This window comes from Castor canadensis, chromosome 2 (genome assembly GCF_047511655.1).
Source record: "Castor canadensis chromosome 2, mCasCan1.hap1v2, whole genome shotgun sequence".
Taxonomy (NCBI): domain Eukaryota; kingdom Metazoa; phylum Chordata; class Mammalia; order Rodentia; family Castoridae; genus Castor; species Castor canadensis.
In genome coordinates, this window is record NC_133387.1 from 61,429,851 (window position 1) to 61,444,724 (window position 14,874).

Below are 14,874 nucleotides of genomic sequence, written 5' to 3' on the forward strand. Positions count from 1 at the left end.
CCACTCCCAGTAACTTAATGATTTTAAACATATACACATATGTATATGGCATAAAACATACACTGCATCATGCTTTCTGCAACTTGCCTTTTTTCTCATTATATGCCATAGAGGTATTCCAATATATGAATAGAATTCTTTTTCTATAGCACAATACTTCATAATGAATATCATCTTTTGAAAAGCTAGTTCCATATTTATGAACACTGTTTTGTCTCGTTCATTGCTCTTAAAAAATTGGTGCAAAATTTCTCACACATATAGCTCTACATGCTTTTGTTAGAACACCAGTAAAAAGTGGGGAGTGAATTTCCTGGAACAAAGTATTTTTTTGGTAGAGATAGTTTTACTGCATTCCAAGTACACAGCAATGTTTGAGAATGCCAGGCTTCATAAATCATCCACATTGGTTTATACTGAGCATTAAGACTTTAGTAAGTATGTTGGCACTTCATGCTGTTGTTATAAATACTTGAGTGAAGTTTAACCCATTTTTGAAGTTTAATATCCATTTTTATTTCAAAACATTTTTGATAACATCCTTTTTCATCTTTTTTTTCCAGAGGTTGGTTTATCTTTTCCTTATTAATATCTAAGGAAACAATCAGTCTTCTGACATTTGATAGTTTTAAATTGGAAATTTTAAAATTTTTACTGTGAATTGAAATTACAAAAGTTTTACTTTATTCCGTTAACTTTCAATCATTTTCTTTTAAAGTTGTGCCATGATTTTAATGTCATTCTTCACTTTGAGAATATGAAAAATAATATGCTTTCTCCTAGCAAGCTTATAGTTTTTAAGAACTCTTTATAACAGCATTTTAGATAAGGTGACTCATGGAATTTATCATGTGAAGTAAAAGAGGAAGAGAATAAGTTGAGTAACACAAACATTGAGACATATTTGAAAAGATGCATTATAAGAGCTCTAAAAGAGGGATCACATGACCCAAGTTGTAACCCTGTTCACAACAGGATTTGAAACTAAGCAAGACTTATTCATTGCATTCCTGCTGACTCTCTTTTCATTGAGGAAAACCACAATCTACCTCTACCCACAAAATGAAGATTAAATCAGATGGTAGATTTTAAACTAAAAAATGTACTGTTATATGAAAATATAAAATGTTGGTAGTTGAAAATAGCAGATAGCATTTTCTTAGAATTTAAGTCATTTTTATCTCTTTTAGTTCAGCAAATGAAAGGGAACATTTCAGTATAACTTTTATCATAATTCTATATTGTGTGAGTAAGCAAAGGCTCATAAATTAGGAAGATGATGATATTGAAGTTAACACATATTGGGAGCTTACTATCTGACAGATGTTGAGCTAAGTAGTTCACATGTATTTCTCTATTGATCAATCATACTACTTTACTAGGCTTTTTAGATCACTGAGGTCACACAGCTGGTATTTGACAAAACAGGGTTAAAACCCAGGAAGACTGACTGAATTAACTGCCCTGGTTTTGCATATTCTTTTCAAAATGTTTATGTAAAGTAAATAAAAATTTAAATAACAAAATATTACATTAAGAGGACAGTTACATTTGAACATGACCAACAGTGAACATACACTTAGATAGCATTAGACAGAATCATCTTGAGATTAAGTAAGAAAAAAAATTCATTCTAATGACATGTAAATTATCTCAAAAGATTAGTTTTGTAGGTTTTTTTTTTTTTTTTTTTTTTTGGTGGGACTGGTGTTTGAACTCAGGGCTTCACATTTGCAAAGCAAGCACTTTATCACTTGGCCTACACCTCCAGTCCATTTTGCTCTGGTTACTTTGGAGATGGGGTCTTGAAAACTATTTACCCAGACTGGCTTCCGAACTCAATCCTCCTGATCTCAGCCTCCCAAGTGACTAGAATTACAGGTGTGAGCTATAGGTAACCAGCTTCAAAACATTAGTAACCAATGGAAAACTAAGGAAAACTTATCACTTTAACCCTGAGAGAGTGACAATGGAGATTTCTTCATTACTCCATATTAGTGCATGTATACACACATATTTGTATGTGTATAATATATAAACATACATCTAGCTTTCCAATTGTTAGCTTGCTCATTTTTCAGGAGCAATAAAATAAAGGCATTTTATACTTGCTTTATATGGTGAGGAAAAAGTTCACATGTATGAATAAATATATATGTATAAAATTTTTAAAGAATATTAAACTGCACAAGAGTATAGTGTAATACCAGTAAAGTGTTGATAGATTAAAATGGAGATTACTAATGTCAATTTTAAAGGAAAATTTCAAGGACATTCTTAAAGATAAAGTGCAGAATATTAAGATAAAGTTTAGTCTTAAACCACATGGACCAATGAATCAGGAGACAGGGTAACAGAAACATTGCACTAAAAATATAAAATAATCTTACCTATATGCTTAACAGAAGCCATGAGAGGAGCTGTGTATAAAAGTGAGATTAAACAGAGAACACCTCTGTGGCTGTGAATAGTTCTCATATATGCAAGGCCAGATCAACATGTAAATCTCAAATACCATCTAACACTGTTGGCAAATCTTATCCTTATGTGAAAAGTGTAAACATGACTTACCTTTCTAAGGACAGGAAAAAAAACATGAAGTCAAAATTTAAATTATGCTAAGAAACCCAAGGAAAAATTATGATGAACATAATTTGTTAGGAAGAGCATGCTCACATAGCAGATGAGACATTATTAGAGGAAAAGAACAAAAATATTCAGGTAAAATTATAACTAGGTCTCAAAGTATGATATGCTGAAGTAGCAAGGAAAACAATCAATAATAGATACCACTGGTTGATAAGTATGAAATAGAAAGGATTAAGAAAAAATTACTCAATTTATTAATTTGAAATGTTATAGGGCAGACAAAAATTTTATTGCAATTGAGAGTATAAACAATTTTAATGCTGGGAAATATTATAGCAGACCAAGCCTAGAAATCCAGTCCCTACAGTGGGGTCTTAAAAGTAAAGTTAATCAACTAATAGGATAGAAAAATCAGTTAGCCTCTTTTGGCCCTGGACTTGTACAAAATATGTATTAAACTGCTAAAATAGAGTCACAATTTTTTTCTGCTTAATCAGTAACAAAGTTGAAGTATCATGAAAGGGTGAATACATATTCAGGCACACACTGTTTCCAGGGACACAGGAAGGAGCACACTTACTTGTAAAGCAGTGGGCAGGAAGATTCTAAGAAGTAAGTTATATAACAATAATTTATTTCAAAAAATACCACACAGAAAACAATGCATCTTTGATGCAATTGTTTTTTGAATGGGGAAATATGATCCTCTTGCCTTAAGAGTTCAAAGAACCATTTGACATAAACCCTGCCATTTGAGTGACACAGCAGCTTCTGCTAATAGTTTTAAAGGAACTCTTGTGAAACTCCATAGTGAAATCAAAACCTCATTTTCCAAGTTCTTGTAATGCAACTTTTCAAACCAAACCCTAGGAATACCTTGAAACACATTCTTAAGGTATTCAAGCATTCATAGCATTAAAATTAGGAGCATGTTACTCTAAATGTATTTGTCAGTTGTAACATGGTGTCATGAAATACTTCGCAAAATATATAAAATAAGCAAGTATATGTTCTATATATTATTGGTATATACACATATAGACTCACAGGTATATATCTATATATATTTATACACATGCACAATGTGTTTACCATATATATGATAAAACTTCCCAAAGCAAATGTTTTTCTGAAACATTATAGAATATTTAAATTCCTTTGTTTATATAAAATTTTCATGAACATATTCTAGGAAACACTAAAACCCAGTTAGAATAAAAGGTGGCAGGCTGCCATTCTATAATGCATATGACAGATCCTTGTAAATTCACAACCATTCTAAAACACTGAATCCTTCAATTGTCCTGTACATGTCTTTATGATAGCTGGTTACCTGGCTGGATAAAAGAAATTACAAACTTGTGGAACATGGACAGAGTAAAACCTTCACTTTGGAATGTTCACACTTAAATTTTGAGTAATAGAGAAGTTTGACTTACCTATCAAACTTCATTTTAGCCCTGACTCTTGAGTAGCAGCCTTAAAGTTTGCTTCACGTTATGAAGCAATGGCAATAGCTAAAGTCCTTTACCTTGTGGGTTGCATAGAAAGACTCTTTAGTTCTTCTAATCTCAAGTTAGGTTTAACTATCATGAACCCTGTCTTTATAAGAGTGTCTATGAACCTCATTGTTCTCCAACAACCATCCAAGGACTCCACACGTTTATGGTGACTATTCCCTTTCAGATTCATGAATGTAACTTTGCTCCCTTCTGTTCTGGGGTTGTGATTTAAGCAAACAATAGTAGATTATGGAATCTTAATTGCTATGGAATGTCACCTTCAAATGACTCTACTAGTCCTGCAACTTGTACATTGCTTGATAAGCATTGAGGTCCTCAGAGACTTCTACAACACATTTATGTTTTCATCAGCTTTTGGAGCCCACGGGCTCTCAATTGAGGTTAGCAATACCTCCTGTTACTGGGTAAAGGTATAAATGTGACATGAGATGCTTGTTGTATGTTTTATTGTACTCTGCAACACTCCTCTGGTTAACAACATAGAGCTTTAGTGTTCAGAGTGAATATCCTAAGGATAGCATTTATTTTCCCAAGCTGTATTTATAAGACTTGGAGCAGCATCCTCCACATATTCTAATTACTAAAAATATTTTCTGGGTGTGATCCAAAATTAGTGCTAGGTCTGTTTTTCCTCTCATTTTCAATAATTCCTTGGAGATAATTGTGTAATTGCAGCATGTTGGAGGAAAGAAGACAAGAGTGAGTTAAAAATATGAGGTAGAATAAATCCGTGAAAACCATATTTTATGAAATCCCAAATTGAAAGCCACTAAGTAAAAGATTGTTTTATAGTAAGCTTTCAGTATAGATTTTCCTCTTTCACAACCTTCTAGTTTTCCTTATTTTTTTCCATTAGTTACCATACATTCATTGGGCTCTTGTTCGTTTCTGACTATGTGTTGTCTCAGTTCTATCATAATTTCATTAAAAAAATGAAATTTACAAATATAAATTTGGAATTGCATTAAAATTAACAATGCATCTCCACATACAAAAACAAAAATTCCTGAATTAAAAGAAACCATGACTCCATGTGCTCCTAGACTCTTTTTATGGATATGTTTGTTTTATCCACTTAACAGATGTTTCTGTTTTAAAGTGACACACAATAATGAAATACTAAATATAAAAATATCTTAGTCAAAATTGAACTTTCTTATGCCACATATTTTCTTAACCTTGTATTTACTACGGTATGTACTGAAAAAAGATTTAAATTCTTCAAATGATTAATATTCAAAAAGTAAAGATTAAATCAAATTGTGTTCTTTACTGAAATATTCTGGCTTATATGCCATGTCACTTCTAGGAGAAAATACTGTGGTGATTTTTTTAAAGTATTTTGGTGCAAAGTAATCATTTGGAAAACCCTTTTCTCTCCATTTTACAATGACTATCATTGAATATATTAATTTTCAATCTTCATGCAATCCTAGGTGAATAAAAGTAAAGCTAAAACTGGAAAATTTCTATTTTAGAAGAATTCAATATGTGAATGTTAAAGATGTGTTTTCAGGAATTTGCTTTAATGTGTAAAGATGAAGCACAACCAATAAATCTAAGTTCAGACATCTCAACTGAATAAATTATACTCTTTAACGGATATGTTAATGTACTTCAAAGTTTCCTAGAGAAAAGAAAGATAACATTTCCTCAAAATTTAACCTCCTTAGATTTTTAACATGGTAAAGAGCATCTTCTATTCCAGAAGCCACATAGCTCCCAGAAGCACACTTTAGCACTAAGTATAGAAGCAAACTGTCAAAACTTGTTTCTATATTTTGATGTGTTACTATTAACATGGTATTGTTTCTAAAAAAATGCCAGTGTTCTACTTAATATTTTTCTTTGATTCACAAAATACAGAATATAATAATATAACTTTTCCATAAAACCACAAAACTGTGCCCCTTTATTCAACACTGTTGGCAAGCTATTTTTCTACATCTCTCCTGTATCCCAAACCCTACCCCTACATATAAGAATAAGGAAGCACCTACCTGTGCTGCTGTGGGATGGCTCTTGATACCTCAAGAACAGCCGGCCTGGGTCAAACTCGATACCTAAGTAAAAAGAAGAGCAAAGAAAGAATTAGAAGTAGCCAGCAGCAGTTTGGTCCACCTGTGCCTAAAGAGTATTAACTCTGGAGTTCTCATTAATGTGGGCCAACATGTCTTTGTATTGATTCAGCTAAACTAGGTTGAAAGTACATAAACTGATATCCTGAGAGTCTATGCAAAACACATATGACAGATCACATGTGTTTTTAAAATATCTAAAATATGTAACTAAATTGTAGCTCCTTTAGTATGGTCAAGAGACATGGCTTACCCAGTGATTCTCTTTATTTAAAATGGAGAGATAAAAGAAAATAGTATTCCAGAAACATATGCAATAAATATAAAAATTAGTTTTTATATTTTATATACTATATGCAACAAATATAAAAGTATAAAGCATGCAAAATACCATATGAGTATCTTTTATGGTTCTGTTTAGTTCCAGAACACTTTTGCATACTATCGATAGAAGATGTTCCCCAAAAGTTCAATTTATATTGCATTTGTTCATTCATGAGTAGCAAGGAAGTAGGTCACAATAAAACTCCCTATAAATATTTACTGTGAACCATGTTGGTAGTTGCTTCATTATATCTCACAGTTGAAAATAGAGCCTGATACATAATTGTTGCCCAAATACTTATAAAATGGATGCTAAGTAAACAAAACTATAAGTGTTATGGCATAGATGAAAAAGAGAGCTGAGTATGTTCAATGCTTTGCTAGAAGATTTATCTTTGCCTGGTCAAGTTACCTGATATCAAGTTTTAAGTACTGGTGATTTTCCAGATGTACATTTTTTATGTTTAGTGGATATAATGCATGCAATGTAGCAAAGAACAGGTGTAGTTGTTTTAAACAAAAATCTAAATGTATTAAACAGACATACAATCTAATTATTCTACATTAGAAAATATTCCTATGAAGGGCTTTAGTTCTTTCATTCTACAGATATTTATTGGCTAATTACAATACACAAATGAATGCCATGCTCCTACATAAGCTTTGCCTAATATTTTATATAATCCATGTACCAGTTGTGTTTATGTGTCTGTTATCATCAGAAATAGACATCTTGATAAAAATTTTTTCTAAAATTTATTAATATAATTCAATCATATACAAAAGCACAAGTAAACATTAAATGTAGATCAGTAAAAAGTACTAAAGTAGTTGTACTGTACTATTTTTTTTTGGCTGATTACAGTCCTCTCCATGTCTCCTGAATATTTATACTCTTCAAGCCAATCTTCTATCTCCTATAGACCTCCATACATGAACATGATTCCATGATAAGAGTTTGATTTGCATTATTTAGTGTTCTCAACTAATCATATATATTGCTAGAAACAAAAGAATTTTACTAAATGTTCCTCTATGGAGGGAGGGATCAGTACTGGAGGGAGGGATCATTGGAGCCTTAAACAGGGACCCTTGGGACTGACTTTCAAAGGGTAGTTAATTCCAAGAAAATGGTCTAAGTTCTTTCTTTGTCTTTGATCTATCCATGAGATGAAATATATTATTACCCATAGAAACACTGCTTACCTGAAATGATGAACTAGAGGATTCAAAAAGAGTAGACGATTTGTAGAATTCTATGGAAATGAATGAAAAATAAAGAAATCTTGAACGTATCAAATGTAGCACTGTCCTGTGAAAAACTGAGTCATACTGCTTGTTTTATTCTCAAGAGAATCTTTAATATGGTGTACTCTTAAATACCAAAACAAATACATAAATGCCAAAACCCAGGAGAAAAGTATAGCAAATAGAGCCCTGAAGTAGTCTTGTCTCAGGAGAGGCTACCAGCTCTACCTTTGCTATTGACTGTGATAAACACAGAGTTGGAATTAACAAGGAGATAAAATAAATACAGAACTTACATATTAGAGGTGCAGAGAACATTACAGTTTACACATAGCACAAATGTGTAAAACAGTAAACACAATTATTAAAATTTGAAAGCATTCCTAACACCAGAAAGGGCAAAATCAACGCAATGCACTGAAGTAGCTGTTCAAACCAAGGATGAGAGTAAGTTCCCAAATGCTTTTTCAATAACATGCAAAATGTGTTTCTAAATAAATTAATTTTTTCAATACATTTGTGTGTTAGATTAAGTGGTATATTACTTAAATGCAAGACTTTAAAGAGGAATAATATATAACATATTTTTATGATGTACAAATAAGGAGTCAGTAATGCAAAATTAAAATGTCATTAATGATACTATAGAGATAGATTTATTATGTATATAGAACAATAAGATGAGTCAAATTAAATAAAACATTTTTATTAGCACATAATACACTGTACTAATTTTGCTTTATCTTGTCTTAATTTAATTTGAAACACATAGATGTGTGTATATATATGAGAACAGAATAGCAATCAGCAGACATTATAATTTGAAATAATTAAAATACATATGGAATTTAAACTTAATTACAATCTATCATAAATAATTATTTTCAAATTGGGGTAAATTATAATACTATATAGCTTGTTTCTATGAGTAATAAAAATACTGATATGATAAAAGAGATTATTTGAATATTCTTACCAGCAACATGGTAGTTTAGCACAATGCCAGCTAAGTTAGTTTTGCATTCACCGATAAATTGGGTTGCCATGGCAAGCCCATAGTCACTGAGTTTCTAAGCAACCTAAGACTCCACAGACTGCAGATACTTTGGCCTCCACTGATCTTTCATCATCTTTATAGAACAAATATGATCACTGTGGTACCAAATTCAGTGGAAGATCCCTGGATTATTCAGTAGAGAAGTTACCCTCAAATGTATCCTCCACCAGTGTTCATGCTATTTATTAAATAGTGATGTTTGCACTGGGGAATTATTTGAAGACTCACATTACTAAGTGGATAAAATAAAGCACAGAAAATGGCCAGTATTTAGTATGTATTGGACAGACAAATAATTGCTAAATGAATAAATAAGATGCAGCAAATAATCTAGCTCTGTAGAGATAGTCATTTACATAATGTTAGTATTTATAAATGCTTTCCTTTAATATAAAAATATATGCTCTGTAGCATTACTATGTATTATGTCATTTTAATTCATATCTAACAGTTACATATCTAGGTAACCTAGGTGATTACAGTAACTGCCTGAGATCTGTGCAGAAATATTTAATCATGGATTGTCTAGAGTACTTGAGTAGCAATAATAACAACCCAAGTGACAAACAGAATTCCATACATCTAGGTGCAAGTGATTCTATGACTTTTTAAATAAGCATGTGTTAGTATTTCCTGTTCCTGTCTGTAAACACTATCTTCAGCCCCGTTTTCACATATTGGCATGAGGTAAACATTACCTTCTGCATTCTCTTCTAATTCCCTAGGCTGCATTTCCAACTATTTATGATAGTCACAATAAAGTTAAGGTGTACAAATATTGTTCATTCATACAGAATATTGCATCACAATGCAAGTCCAAATAAAAGACCATTAAGAGGACTGATTAATTGTGACTAATAAAGCAATTGTGCCTGTAATCTGTAGAATTTTGCCTGGTTTTGTATACTTTCCATTATCATTCTATGCAGCAGTTACTACCATGAAAAGCACCTTAGTGGTAATTTGATGGTTAATTTTACACATTTGTTTGGCTATTGCATCAAAGATTCAGTAGCCCAAGTCAATACATTTCAATACAGTGACTGAATTCTCTAACCCAAGAGGGAAATAAAGTTGCAAAATCACCTCACAAACAAGTGACAGAAGTCACCTGTTGACTAGCACCATGCCAGGAATGCCAGCATGAGATCTACTTGTCACTATTGACCATCAGAAGCAGGGGAAGACAAATTTTCTTTCCTGCAAGATTGAGAAGACAAACACCCTGCCTTAAAATCTTAATACAAAAGGGTCTGAAACTTCCATAATGACATTCATTATAATTGTTTCTTTGGGTAGAAAGTGACCATTAATCTTTTAGGAACACATACATACTTCAGAATAAAAGACAACTTCACATGAATTTGTCCTTTTTAGTATGTTGCCCTATTAAATGTCCCTCTATTGTTGCATGCATATAAGCATATGTGTGCTGAAGGGTTGAATAATTTTAGCTACTTTATTGCTTTCTTATCACTTAGTAATGTAGACATTATTGGCAAGATGATAGCAAAACTATTACACCTGATCATGTATCCACTTTCTTTTCCATAGAACCTCTTATTTAAAAGTTAAGGACAGGTTATCTGAATGCCTCCAATATCCCACATATTCTACTCCCTTACAGAAGAGAGAAATCCAAGAATATTCTAAACTATGCAAGGCAAAGCAGAAATAAAATCAAAATAAGAGCTTTTAGCACTGCAGACCAGTGCTTCCAGTTATTACACAGATGCAATTACCAGTTAGAAGTCCGATGAAAGGGTGCAAGGCCACAGACGTGAATGTACTTTCAAAATGCTGTTTGGAAGGCCCCAGAGGAACACTGATGACTCCGGTTATGTTTGCCCCAAGCTCTGGGTCAAATCACTGCTGTATGCCAGACAGCCCCACCTCCAAGTATCTAAGAATGGCTATGGATTTTGATTGACAGCCCAGTGATGCAGTGGAGCTCCTAAACCAAAGTAAACCTTGCACCCAGTGTTTGATAACCTGTCCTACTTAAAAATGAGCTGCTCTTTACCCTAGTTCTTTCCTTAAAAAAAAAAAAAGACAGAAAGAAAAGAAACAATTACTCTGTGACATTTAAAAGAACACTGCAGCAGATTCCTCTCTAGGGACATCCCTACTTATGTTCTCATCACAATTCCCTTGGTTCTTTTCATCCTCTTTCTTACTTGTAGGACTTTACAGTCTTATTAATGACAAAAACATGTGCAATGTTCCTTTGGATGAGAAGCAAAGCATTGATGAGTACTCTGGATTTTGGAAACCTGGAGATGAAGACAAGATTAGGCAGGGCCTGAGTTCAGGCTTGCAGTAGCTATGAGAGCTCCTTGGCCTTGAGAGAACTAAGATGGCAATATTTGGTGGGTATACTATCATACATGTGTGTGTACATATATATTACATAACAATCAAATAAACTAAAACAAAAATAAAGATACTCTATAAAATGAAGGCTGTTACAGTACAGGCTAAATGAGACCAAAAATATCCCAGTTTTTCAAAATAACATAAGGCAGTAATTCTCCAAGGATTAATAGTGATGGCATACACTCATACTAAAGTGGTATTTGTCATGTGAGAGGAAAAACACATGAAAAGGAACAAGAAAAGACATGAAAACAAGAAAGCACATGAAACCTCACAGGTGAGGTTTTCTATGATATTTATCAAATACTTCAACATAAATGACAGTGTCTATATGAGTGTCCACTTTCATGAAGTGGACAGTTACTCTAGTTGAGTGCATTCATTCTAGAGCTCTCTCTTCGCAGTTAACACATGTTCATAATTTAGTTATTGTTATCTCCTCTGGCGATTATTCTAAATATGAATTACAAGGTTTTCAGTAGTAAAATCAATGATATAAGGTTTTATGAATGAGATAGAGTTTTTGCTAACTCCCTTTATTATTATATTATTGTTGTTCTGGGGTTACATTGTGACATTTATAATTACAAAAGTGCTTACAATATATCTTAGTTAAATTCACCCCCAGAAACCCAGGGAGTTAGAAATATTTCTTCTAAATCATTCTAATGGTTATTTTAAAAGGCATCAAGCAGAAAATTGCTTACTTATTCTCATTATGATTCTATTTTCTCCACATATAGCATTTTTTTGTTTTTTGTTTTTTGTTTTTTTTTTTTTTACTTCTCTTACCCAAGTTTCTGTCTTGGTATTTGATAAGGCATTGCTTTAACTTTTTCATGTATGTCATTATGCTTTGTTCTTCACTGATGCTAGAAAACTTAATAGAGCCTTCTGAATGAACTTAATAATGTATACTTCTTTGATTTCTATGTATCCTTAGTAATATATTGCCAGTAACATTAACTGTTTTTAAATTTTATTAGCATATAATAGTTGTACAGGGGGATACATTGTGATATTTATGTGTGTCCATAAACTATTTCTTAGATTTATCTTTTCCATCATTCTCCCTCTTCCTCCTTCCCCCTTCTTAGAACAATTTCTACAGGTTTTGTTATTCTATTTTCATATATGAATACAAAATGCACCCACCATATTCATCCTCCTTACCCCTTTCCTTGTGCCCAACCCCCACAAGTATGTGCCCCCCCCAAGATCATTTTCTCTCCTGCCCTTCATTTTTTAAAAGTGTATATTGATATTCCAAAGGGGTTTCACTTGGTACTTCAGACCTGCATATATTACAGTTTAATCAAATTAACCCTTTCCCCTCATTACTTATTCTCCACCATCATGCTTCCTGGATATGCGACAGCCTACAGTGCATTATGTTATATTTATGCACGTGGGTTGCTGCAATATTTAATATGTTAATTTTTAAAACTTTATTATTCCAATGCCCTTTTGACTTTTAAAAATTTGTTTTATCTAGTTTTTATTTTTATTTTAAATTATTAAGTAGTACCATAGCATTTATCTGTTTGGTTAATATATCCAGTCTCTTCCCCATTATGTAAGACAACCTGAAAAATTCTAGGAAGGCCAGCTGTGATGGATCAAGTCTGCAATCCTACCTACTTGGGAGGTAAACATTTCCAGAATTAGCACAAAAATAGGTATCTTTGAGTTTATACATCTAGTTAACAAGTAATGTTAATGATTTGTAGGAAAATTTGAGGGTACTCACTGAAGTATAAGCTTTTCTTGTCATGTCTGAATCCTTGCCTTTTGTTAGTATAAATCTTTTAGCAAAAGCATTGTTCTATGCTGCTGTGATGTTTTAGAATTATTTTTTCATACACAGATTCAGTTAAAACAAATTTATTTACATAATCATTTAATTGTAATATACTAAACTATCTTGGCAATAGCTATTTCTGGATCCACAGAATCAAAAATTAGGAAAAATAAATAAAACTATGCTTGATGCAAACAAGCTTAGACAAACATACAGAAAAATTATCACATAACAGCACAATAGGTGCTATAATAAGTTTATGGTACAACCCACAAGGGAGGAAATCTCCAATAGAGGAGCCTTAGAAGGAGAAATGGTGAGCTGATGGAATGGCTCAAGTGGTAGAGCGCTTGCTTAGCACGTGTGAGGCCCAAAAAAAAAGGAGAAAATACAAGCTCCACAAGGAAAATGATATTCCAGTTCCTTTCTCAAATGAGTCAGAATTCCAATGCAGAAGAGTGATAAAGGAAAAGGACATTCCCCTCCCCTAGAAAGATTGAGCAATTTCTCTCAGAAGCCAAGGACTCTGAGGAAGAAAACATAAAAAAGTGGCCATGGTAACTTCAGAATAAATGAGAGGCTGGCCATTTCAAATTAACTGAACACCGAATTCAGGCAGAGTTAGAAAAAAGGCAGGTTTCCTTAGAATTCAAAAGTTATTAGTTTTAAACTGATGAAAGTTTTAACTTTACATGCATAAAGATACAGAAATAAAAACTAAAACTGTTTCAAAATTATACTTAAGGAAGGAAGAAATAGTATATTTTATAAGCATCTTCATTTTGTTATTTGCCAATCAAGAGAAATCCATTTAAATTAAGAGAATGGTGCAAATATGTTAACTTGTTATAGAACATATCAAAATTAATTTGAAAGTAATGAATACAAAACTAAGAGCTCTATATGTAACTTTGAATGCACTTACAAGATTTTTAAGCCTAAAGCTAATCAAACTAAATACATTGAAAGGTGAATGTTTGAAGCAGCTACAGATTTCTGTGCTTTCTTATGTAATACAAATTTTAAAACATTAGTATATTTCTGTGTCTCTGCATAAAAGCTTATCATCTTGCTGTGAATGTTAGGAGTGAGAAAAAGTAAGCACTCATATTTAAACCTACAGAAACAAGAAACCTGAGGTGATACAAATGAAAAGTTCCCATAAAATATATAGCTAAGTAATATATTCTGATTTAAAGAAATTAAATAAAAAGGAGGAATTTTGCATTTGAAAGCACATTTGAAAAATATTCTTAGAAAAAAGTTCCTTTTTTCTTTATTTTTCTCCCTAAACCATTCTTAATATGGCAGGGTAGCCTATAACATAGCACAATATCATGGGAACTAGCTTTTTAAAAGTCCTGATCTTTTCTTCTAATCTTTGGTCCCCTCTTTTAAAAATCTTTTTGGCATTCCCGGATCACTCACTTTAAAATACGCTCTGCTGATGCCACACAGTGTTTTTCTGGGCACAGATTTTCCAAGTTCTACTGACCTTCCCTGAAGCAAGGGCCAATTTGAGGACAGAGGCCATTCCCTGGCCTCTGTCCACAATTTTTCCTGGAGTCTCTCCTTCTGTTGCTCAACTGGATTGGGCAATAAGAAGCAGAACCTTGTTCAAAGCCATCAGATCAGTGATTTTCATATCCCTCAGACAGAAACTGACCCTGAACTTAACTGAGCTTTACTAAAGCAAATGGATAAATGTTCAGATGTATGAGACCACCTAGAATAAGACAACTAGGAAAATAATTATTCACATCTAATTGTAAACTTCACCTAAATGGTATCATATAGCCCTCCCTCCTTGGGGTTAAATAGAATCAAGGTCATTTTCAGTGAGCATTTAAAAAACCACCATGCTTATCTCTACAATCT

The 14,874-nt window shown here is 32.6% G+C and overlaps 1 protein-coding gene across 3 annotated transcripts in view; it reads right to left on the minus strand.

Annotated features, from left to right (window-relative positions):
- Cd36 (CD36 molecule (CD36 blood group)) overlaps positions 1-14,874 on the minus strand; it is a 76,539-nt gene that overhangs the window by 38,563 nt on the left and 23,102 nt on the right. Inside the window, exons 1-3 of one of the 3 annotated variants that reach the window (XM_074064881.1) lie at positions 10,562-10,696; positions 7,721-7,770; positions 6,109-6,175 (exon numbers count right to left, since the gene is read on the minus strand). The gene's annotated coding sequence lies outside the window, so the exon portion shown is untranslated. Of the gene's footprint in view, positions 1-6,108; positions 6,176-7,720; positions 7,771-10,561; positions 10,697-14,874 lie in introns of those variants that run through there. The other 2 variants (XM_074064882.1, XM_074064884.1) reach the window with 2 other exon arrangements.